The following is a 10002-nucleotide window of genomic DNA, read 5'->3' on the forward strand; positions in this document are numbered from 1 at the left end:
CTGGGACAGGTAGCACGTCCGGTGAACAGGTCAGGGTTCCATAGCCGCAGGCAGAACAGTTGAAACTGGAGCAGCAGCACGGCCAGGTGGACTGGGGACAGCAAGGAGTCATCATGTCAGGTAGTCCTGAGGCATGGTCCTAGGGCTCAGGTCCTCCGAGAGAGAGAAAGAAAGAAAGAGAGAATTAGAGAGAGCATACTTAAATTCACACAGGACACCGGATAAGACAGGAGAAATACTCCAGATATAACAGACTGACCCTAGCCCCCCGACACATAAACTACTGCAGCATAAATACTAGAGGCTGAGACAGGAGGGGTCAGGAGACACTGTGGCCCCATCCGATGATACCCCCGGACAGGGCCAAACAGGCAGGATATAACCCCACCCACTTTGCCAAAGCACAGCCCCCACACCACTAGAGGGATATCTTCAACAACCAACCTACCATCCTGAGACACGGCCGAGTATAGCCCACAAAGATCTCCGCCCCGGCACAAATCGAGGGGGGGCGCCAACCCAGACAGGAAGACCACGTCAGGGACTCAACCCACTCAAGTGACGCACCCCTCCTAGGGACGGCATGGAAGAACACCAATAAGCCAGTGACTCAGCCCCTGTAATAGGGTCAGGCCTTGGATATTCCAGGATGAGATAGTGAAGGCTTTGTGTTCCATAAAGTGTCAAACGTTGTTGGTCGTGTGGTTTGGCCTCAGGCCAGTAAGTGTGAGCAGAGCCTGCTGAGAGTGGGGGTTGGGCCTGTTTGCCTGGTCACGACCTGATATGTGTGACTTCCATGTTGAGGCCCTCTTTGCGGGGGTGGGGTGCATGGGTTGGGCAGGATGGGCATAGGTCTGATCCGAGGGGGCCTAAATGGGGTGTGGGCATGGTTGACTTGGGGGGGGTGTTGATTGGTTGGGGTGGGGGTGTGTATGTGGCTAGTGGTGCTGTGGTCTGGATGTAGGTCCTCTCGGCGTGGGTCCTCTATGTGTAGGTCCGGGGGGGGGGGGGCCCGCAGGTCTGGGAGAGTGTCTCGCTGGTCTGGGCGGGGTGTCTATTGATCTGTTGCTCCTGTGTGAAGTGTTCGGTCTGCGTTTGAGGGCGATGTCCTTTAGAGTCCGGGCAAAGGTGGGTACTGCTGCCTTGTATAGGTGGACCTGATCATACAGGCTGTTCAAGTCCAGGCTGGAGTGGTGGGCCAGGAAAACATTTGGTTTTGAGGCACAGTCACCGGAAATACTTACGTTTACATGCTGTATGGTAGCAGGGTGGAAGTCTTTTCATGGTAGCAGGGTGGAGATAACCACTTGTGCATTTGGGAAAAGTAGAAGAAGCTTTTTCAATCACTCCCTTCAGTGCTGTGGCCACCCTTTCCTGCTGTGTTCTCAGGTGGTTTGTGCCTGTGTGTATTATTATGTGTCTGGGTGAACCTAGTTGGTCCTCAGACAGAAGGTGTTTGGACACACAAGTTTTTTTTCTTGTATATATTTCCCGTTTGAGTCCATAAGGAGTACAATCTGTGTCTTGTGTATGTCCTCAGTGGGTGTGGGGGTGTTATCAGGAGGGCTGTCAGGGTGGCTGACAGGGGTGTGATCAGAGGGGTGAGATCCCCTGGGCTTGGGGTTCTTCATTTGTCTGTCCCACTGTGATGTTGACGCTATGGTCAGGGTCTGGTGTGGACTGTTCTGCTGTGGTGTCGAGACTTTTGTCGGGAGCTGAGGTGGGCTCTTCTGCTGGCTTCTCTGCGGGGGTGGCCACCTCTCTAGTGGGTTGTTCTCTGTCACACACCATCCCCCTCACCCTCTCCTCCAGCAGTCTGATCCTCTCCCTCCATCCCCCTCAACCTCTCCTCCAGCAGTCTGATCCTCTCCCTCCATCCCCCTCACCCTCTCCTCCATCCCCCTCACCCTCTCCTCTATCCCCCTCACCCTCTCCTCCAGCAGTCTGATCCTCTCCTCCATCCCCCTCACCCTCTCCTCCAGCAGTCTGATCCTCTCCCTCCATCCCCCTCACCCTCTCCTCTATCCCCCTCACCCTCTCCTCCAGCAGCCTGATCCTCTCCTCCATCCCCCTCACCCTCTCCTCCAGCAGTCTGATCCTCTCCTCTAGTGCTCTGTTCTTCTCCTGCTCTTGCTTTTTATATTGTTGATGTCGTCTCACGACAGTCCAGAGTGCAGATATGTCTCTCTCCACCTCCAGCTCTCCAGGTCTGGTTAAGAGGGTGTTGTTGTGCTGGACTGTTGTCTGGGTCTGGTTAAGGGGGCGTTGTTGTGCTGGACTGTTGTCTGGGTCTGGTTAAGGGGGTGTTGTTGTGCTGGACTGTTGTCTGGGTCTGGTTAAGGGGTTGTTGTTGTGCTGGACTGTTGTCTGGGTCTAGTTAAGGGGGTGTTGTTGTGCTGGACTGTTGTCTGGGTCTAGTTAAGGGTGTGTTGTTGTGCTGGACTGTTGTCTGGGTCTAGTTAAGGGGGTGTTGTTGTGCTGGACTGTTGTCTGGGTCTAGTTAAGGGGGTGTTGTTGTGCTGGACTGTTGTCTGGGTCTGTTCTGACTGGAGTGTAATCTCCTGCTGTTCCAGCTCCACCTGCCTTACCTCCAGCTGGGTAAATGTATCCTTCATTTCAATGAGGGAGTATTACTCTGTGCTGGGAGCTTGATTTTCCGCTTGGGGTGGCTTGTCTGTGGGGTTATATAATGAAGAGGTCTGGTCTGACCCGCTCGGGGTGGGGGTATCTCTCTCAAGGGAGAGCTTCTCCTGCTGAGCTAATTCTTCGATTAGTTGAAAGTCCAGCTGAAACTGTTTGTGGTTGCCCTGTACCATTACTGTTCCAGACTTATAGAGATTTATATTAGCTGACTCAGAGTCCTCATTGTCTAATATCCTGAGTTTCCTCCCCGCGGTAACACCCCCCCCCCCCCTAACAGAGGGGTAGTTTACTAATATAGCACTGTGTCATGCCAGGGGATGGTCTGGTTAATATAGCACTGTGCCATGCCAGGGGATGGTCCGGTTAATATAACACTGTGCCATGCCAGGGGATGGTCTGGTTAATATAACACTGTGCCATGCCAGGGGATGGTCTGGTTAATATAACACTGTGCCATGCCAGGGGATGGTCTGGTTAATATAACACTGTGCCATGCCAGGGGATGGTCTGGTTAATATAGCACTGTGCCATGCCAGGGGATGGTCTGGTTAATATAACACTGTGTCATGCCAGGGGATGGTCCGGTTAATGTAACACTGTGCCATGCCAGGGGATGGTCTGGTTAATATAACACTGTGCCATGCCAGGGGATGGTCTGGTTAATATAACACTGTGCCATGCCAGGGGATGGTCTGGTTAATATAGCACTGTGCCATGCCAGGGGATGGTCTGGTTAATATAACACTGTGTCATGCCAGGGGATGGTCTGGTTAATATAGCACTGTGCCATGGGATGGTCTGGTTAATATAACACTGTGCCAGGGGATGGTCTGGTTAATATAGCACTGTGCCATGGGATGGTCTGGTTAATATAGCACTGTGCCATGGGATGGTCTGGTTAATATAGCACTGTGCCATGGGATGGTCTGGTTAATATAGCACTGTGCCAGGGGATGGTCTGGTTAATATAGCACTGTGCCAGGGGATGGTCTGTGTAGAAGATAAGGTTGCTGATGTTCCCATTCTCATAATAGTCAGCAAAAGATGTCTCTTGATTTTCCATAAGGAGCTTCATTTGATCTTTTCTTGATGAATTACATACACAGGGTTCTGTATTTTAATTACCTCTGAACAGCAAGAGGCAGCTTCTAAGGCCTCTCCGTTTGGTTGGAGTTGACTGTTTGACTCTCCTGCCGTCGTTGGGCTAAAGGGCTTTGACACCTCTCACTTGACACGTCAGTGCTAATTGAAGTTGTATTAAGCTTGGCAGACTTAACTCAGCATTCAGACCTTATAAAGTAATGTAATTGTCACAGCTGTCGTAGGAATGAGCGGACCAAAGTGCAGCGTGTGTGTCGTTCCACATTTTACTTATACTGTGAAACTATGCCGTACATAAATAAACTGAATAACAAAAAACAACAAACCGTGACGCAGAGGTGAAACATACACTACTCAAAATTAATCTCCCACAAACCCAGGTGGGACAAACACCAACTTAAATATGACCTCCAATTAGAGACAACGATGACCGGCTGCCTCTAATTGTAGATAATCTCAAACAAAGCCCAACATAGAAATACAAAAGCTAGAACAACCCAACATAGAAAAACTAACCTAGAAAACCCCCTGTCACGCCCTGACCTATACTACCATAGAAAATAACAACTTACTATGGTCAGGACGTGACAGTAATGTATTTTTCTTCCTGGCTTTTGGAAATAAAATATAGCTTCAGACTAAACATGACTCACTCGGTTCCAGGTTGGATGGTGTTTTCAGGTTTCTGTTGTTTTTCAGAGAATTTGCTGTATAGCGTTGGAATAATACTCTTTGGTAGTTGTAAACCTTCCAGGTGATTCCGTAATTCCGCCCAAAATCAGGTTGTAGATTTTGAGTTTTGATTTGGAGTGAAGGTTATGTTGTAGAGGATAGTATCCTGTATATGTTCTGGTGACATAGTGTTGTGGAGGGTAGTATCCTGTATATGTCCTGGTGACATACTGTTGTAGAGGGTAGTATCCTGTATATGTCCTGGTGACATAGTGTTGTGGAGGGTAGTATCCTGTATATGTCCTGGTGACATAGTGTTGTGGAGGGTAGTATCCTGTATATGTCCTGGTGACATAGTGAAGGTTATGTTGTGGAGGGTAGTATCCTGTATATGTCCTGGTGACATAGTGTTGTAGAGGGTAGTATCCTGTATATGTCCTGGTGACATAGTGAAGGTTATGTTGTGGAGGATAGTATCCTGTATATGTCCTGGTGACATAGTGAAGGTTATGTAGTAGAGGGTCGTATCCTGTATATGTCCTGGTGACATAGTGAAGGTTATATTGTGGAGGGTAGCATCCTGTATATGTCCTGGTGACATAGTGAAGGTTATGTAGTAGAGGGTAGTATCCTGTATATGTCCTGGTGACATAGTGTTGTGGAGGGTAGTATCCTGTATATGTCCTGGTGACATAGTGTTGTGGAGGGTAGTATCCTGTATATGTCCTGGTGACATAGTGTTGTGGAGGATAGTATCCTGTATATGTCCTGGTGACATAGTGTTGTAGAGGGTAGTATCCTGTATATGTCCTGGTGACATAGTGTTGTGGAGGGTAGTATCCTGTATATGTCCTGGTGACATAGTGTTGTGGAGGATAGTATCCTGTATATGTCCTGGTGACATAGTGTTGTGGAGGGTAGTATCCTGTATATGTCCTGGTGACATAGTGTAGTAGAGGGTAGTATCCTGTATATGTCCTGGTGACATAGTGTTGTGGAGGGTAGTATCCTGTATATGTCCTGGTGACATAGTGTAGTAGAGGGTAGTATCCTGTATATGTCCTGGTGACATAGTGTTGTGGAGGGTAGTATCCTGTATATGTCCTGGTGACATAGTGTTGTAGAGGGTAGTATCCTGTATATATCCTGGTGACATAGTGTTGTGGACGGTAGTATCCTGTATATGTCCTGGTGACATAGTGAAGGTTATGTTGTAGAGGGTAGTATCCTGTAGATGTCCTGGTGACATAGTGAAGGTTATGTAGTAGAGGGTAGAATCCTGTATATGTCCCTGACAAAACATCCAAGTTTATCTAAATCTAAATCTATCTTGAAAACACCATCCAACCTGGAACTGAGTGAGTCACCTGGAGAGAGGCCTCAGAAGCTGCCTCCTGCTGTTCAGAGGTAATTAAAATACAGTACCCTGTGTATGTAAAGAATGATACGGCACGAAAAGAGCACAAAATGAAGCTCCATATGGAAAATCAAGAGACACTTTTTGCTGACTATTATAAAAATGGGAACATCAACAACCTCATCTTTCACACAGACCATCCCCTGGCATGGCACAGTGCTATATTATCACACTACCCCTCTGTTCTCACGTCATATTCTCTGTTCTCTGCACTTTCCCTGCTCCGAGGCAGAGTTCAAACCTGGGGCTGCACTTTCTCTCTGCCTTATGTAACAGCAGCAGTATCTACAGGGGTCGAGTTTCCTCGCATTCTCGTCATTGTCCTCAGGCGTCATCGTCGATGCCTCCCAAAATGGTATCCTATTCCCTATTTAGGACTCTGGTCAAAGTAGTGTACTACATAGGAAACAGGGTGCTATTCAGGATGCATGACATGTTTGGTCACCCTGGCAAAACAGTGCCCTTGAAAACCTGGGGCGTTCCAAGCAGTCTAATGTGACATCCTATCTCAGTCTATTTTCTTCCTTTCAAAAACTAAAGGTGTATGTGTTTGTGTGTGTCAGAATCTGTCCCTGTAAGGTTCCAGTCCAGATATTTAAAACTGTTAACTTGGTGTTACCCTGAAGTTGTTTTGTTTCATGTGATATTTCACTGTTAACTAGATGGTTCTATACTTGACTGTTAACTACATGGTTCTACACAGACGGATATTTGGCCAGTTTGGTTGTGATACAAACCTTATTAAAACATATAGGCCTATGGGCTAGGCTACATGAGGCGTGCGACTATGATTAGAAGAAAAAACACAAAAAAAGACATTGTTTCTTGCATTTCACAAGTGATAATATATCATTCACAGGTGATAGTCTAATATTGTCACCTTCAGACAATATTACTAAATAATATATGTGTGAAATTTGTTTTGGTTTAGAATGGACCATTATCATGCACCTGTATTGAAACAGGGTCAGCGGGAAGAAATATATGTAATCTATGCACTTAAATAGAGAATGGAGGACGCTTTTCCCCGTGGTTCATTTTCATACCAGCCAGGTAGGCTATATTCCTGTTGTCAAGAGAAGCAATGTGCTTAATATTAGGAAAGTTGAGAAATAAATATAGTAGGCCTAGCCTATAGAAAGCTTATGGAAACCTACCTCTCTCTTTTTAATAGAGGCCATCACTCTGTTTTCTCACACAATTGCAAACCATATAGAAATGTTGCGCAACATGAGCTCCTGGCCTCTCATGAAGCGTTTGATTAGATTTTCAAAATTACATTCACATTGATGCCAGAGTGTTTAGAGGGACAATAGAGTGCTGGTTACCAGGCAGTTAACATGTGTGGTAGGATACTAATGACCAGCATCAGAGTTTGGAGAAGCCTAATTACCTGGAATTTGGAATTTTACTTCTTTCATTTACATTTTAGTCATTTAGCAGACGCTCTTATCCAGAGCAACTTACAGTAGTGAATGCATACATTTCATTTCATGCAGTTTTTTGTACTGGCCCCCCGTGGGAATCGAACCCACAACCCTGGCGTTGCACACACCATGCTGGCGTTGCATAACACCATGCTTTACCAACTGAGCCACAGGGAAGACTCGTGTCCGCCAGTGTGGTAGTACGACCACTGTAACAGTCCTATAAAGACCTGCTTTACTTGATCTGTCTATGAGGGAGTTCACCTGGCTTAACCTGTCTGGGCGAGGTGGATCCTGGTCAACAGCCAGTGGAATCGCGTGGCGCGAAATACAAATACCACAAAAATGCTATAACTTCAATTTCTCAAACATATGACTATTTTACACCATTTTAAAAGACAAGACTCTCGTTAATCTAACCACATTGTCCAATTTCAAAAAGGCTTTACAGCGAAAGCAAAACATTAGATTATGTCAGGAGAGTACCCTGCCAAAAATAATCACACAGCCATTTTCAAAGCAAGCATATATGTCACAAAAACCAAAACCACAGCTAAATGCAGCACTAACCTTTGATGATCTTCATCAGATGACACTCCTAGGACATTATGTTATACAATACATGCATGTTTTGTTCAATCAAGTTCATATTTATATCAAAATCCAGCTTATTACATTAGCATGTGATGTTCAGAACTAGCATACCCACCGGTGAATTTACTAAATTACTCATGATAAACGTTCACAAAAAACACAACAATTATTTAAAGAATTATAGATACAGAACTCCTTTATGCAATCGCGGTGTCAGATTTTAAAATTGCTTTTCGGCGAAAGCACATTTTGCAATATTCTGAGTACATAGCTCGGCCATCACGGCTAGCTATTTTGACACCCACCAAGTTTGGGGCTCACTAAACTCAGAATTACTATTAGAAAAATTGGATTACCTTTGCTGTTCTTCATCAGAATGCACTCCCAGAATTTCTACTTCAACAACAAATGTTGTTTTAGTTCCAAATAATCCATAGTTATATTCAAATAGCTCCATTTTGTTAGTGCGTTCAGGTCACTATCCGAAGGGTGACGCGCGACCGCATTTCGTGACAAAAAAATAAAAAATATGTCATGTCCTGACCAGCAGATGGAGCTAGTGTTTTAGTTTTGGGGTCAGGACGTGGCAGGTTTGTGTTTGTTAAATGTTGGGTTGATGATTGGGACTTCCAATTGAAGGCAGGTGTGTATAGTTGCCTTTGATTGGAAGTCCTATATAGGTGTTCTGTGTTTCGCCTTGTGCCTTACCAGACTGTTTTTGTTGATCGTTCGTGTTTTTGTTATTTTTGTACGTTCATTTTGAAAATAAATAAACATCAAGATGAGCCTGCACATACCTGCTGCGTTTTGGTCCTCCTTAACCGATGACAACCGAGACAGAATTCCCCACCTTCACAGGACCAAGCAGCGGAAGAAGGCTGGCAAGGACTGGGAGACCGAGAGGCACCCCCAAGAATTTTTTAGGGGGGGGCCAAGGGCTGTGTGACGGGGCAGGAGCTGCCCGCCAGTCAAAAGTCACCAGAGCTGCCCGCCAGTCAACAGTCGTCAGAGCTGCCCGCCAGTCAACAGTCGTCAGAGCTGCCCGCCAGTCAACAGTCGTCAGAGCTGCCCGCCAGTCAACAGTCGTCAGAGCTGCCCGCCAGTCAACAGTCGCCAGAGAGGTCAGACTGCGCTGAACTGCCGGAGTGGCCAGACTGCGCTGAACTGCCGGAGTGGCCAGACTGCGCTGAACTGCCGGAGTGGCCAGACTGCCCTGAACTGCCGGAGTGGCCAGACTGCCCTGAACTGCCGGAGTGGCCAGACTGCCCTGAACTGCCGGAGTGGCCAGACTGCGCTGAACTGCCGGAGTGGCCAGACTGCGCTGAACTGCCGGAGTGGCCAGACTGCCCTGAACTGCCGGGGTGGCCAGACTGCCCTGAACTGCCGGAGTGGCCAGACTGCCCAGACTGTCCCGAGTGGCCAGACTGCCCAGACTGTCCCGAGCTGCCAGACTGCCCAGACTGTCCCGAGCTGCCAGACTGCCCAGACTGCCCCGAGCTGCCAGACTGCCCCGAGCTGCCAGACTGCCCCGAGCTGCCAGACTGCACCGAGCTGCCAGACTGGCCAGACTGCCCCGAGCTGCCAGAGTGGCCCGACTGCCTGGAACGGCCAGAACCGGAGCCACCTCCAGGATAGGTGGGTTGGGGAGGGAGGGTGTAGCACAGTGCCGTCGGTGACGGCAGCCACCCTCCCTTCCCTCCCTTATTGTTTAGGGGTTATTGTTTATGGGTTTTTTGTTGGTGTTTTTCTGTTGGTAGGTGCATTCCGGGGACTGCACCTTGAGGGGGGGGGTACTGTCACGTCCTGACCAGCAGATGGAGCTAGTGTTTTAGTTTTGGGGTCAGGACGTGGCAGGTTTGTGTTTGTTAATGGATCAATGGAATAGTCCCAAATCCTGCCCACGCCAGGCAGGCTAGAGCATATGCTTAAAAGATTTGTACGACTTCAAGCAGGATTTTAACCCAGGTCTGGTGGAGCAGTATTTTAACCCAGGTCTGGTGAAGCAGTATTTTAACCCAGTTCTTGTGAAACAGTATTTTAACCCAGGTCCGGTGAAGCAGTTTTTTAACCCAGGTCTGGTGAAGCAGTATTTTAACCCAGGTCTGGTGAAGCAGTATTTTAACCCAGGTCTGGTGAAGCAGTATTTTA

Source organism: Salmo trutta, chromosome 34, assembly GCF_901001165.1.
Source record: "Salmo trutta chromosome 34, fSalTru1.1, whole genome shotgun sequence".
Lineage (NCBI taxonomy): Eukaryota > Metazoa > Chordata > Actinopteri > Salmoniformes > Salmonidae > Salmo > Salmo trutta.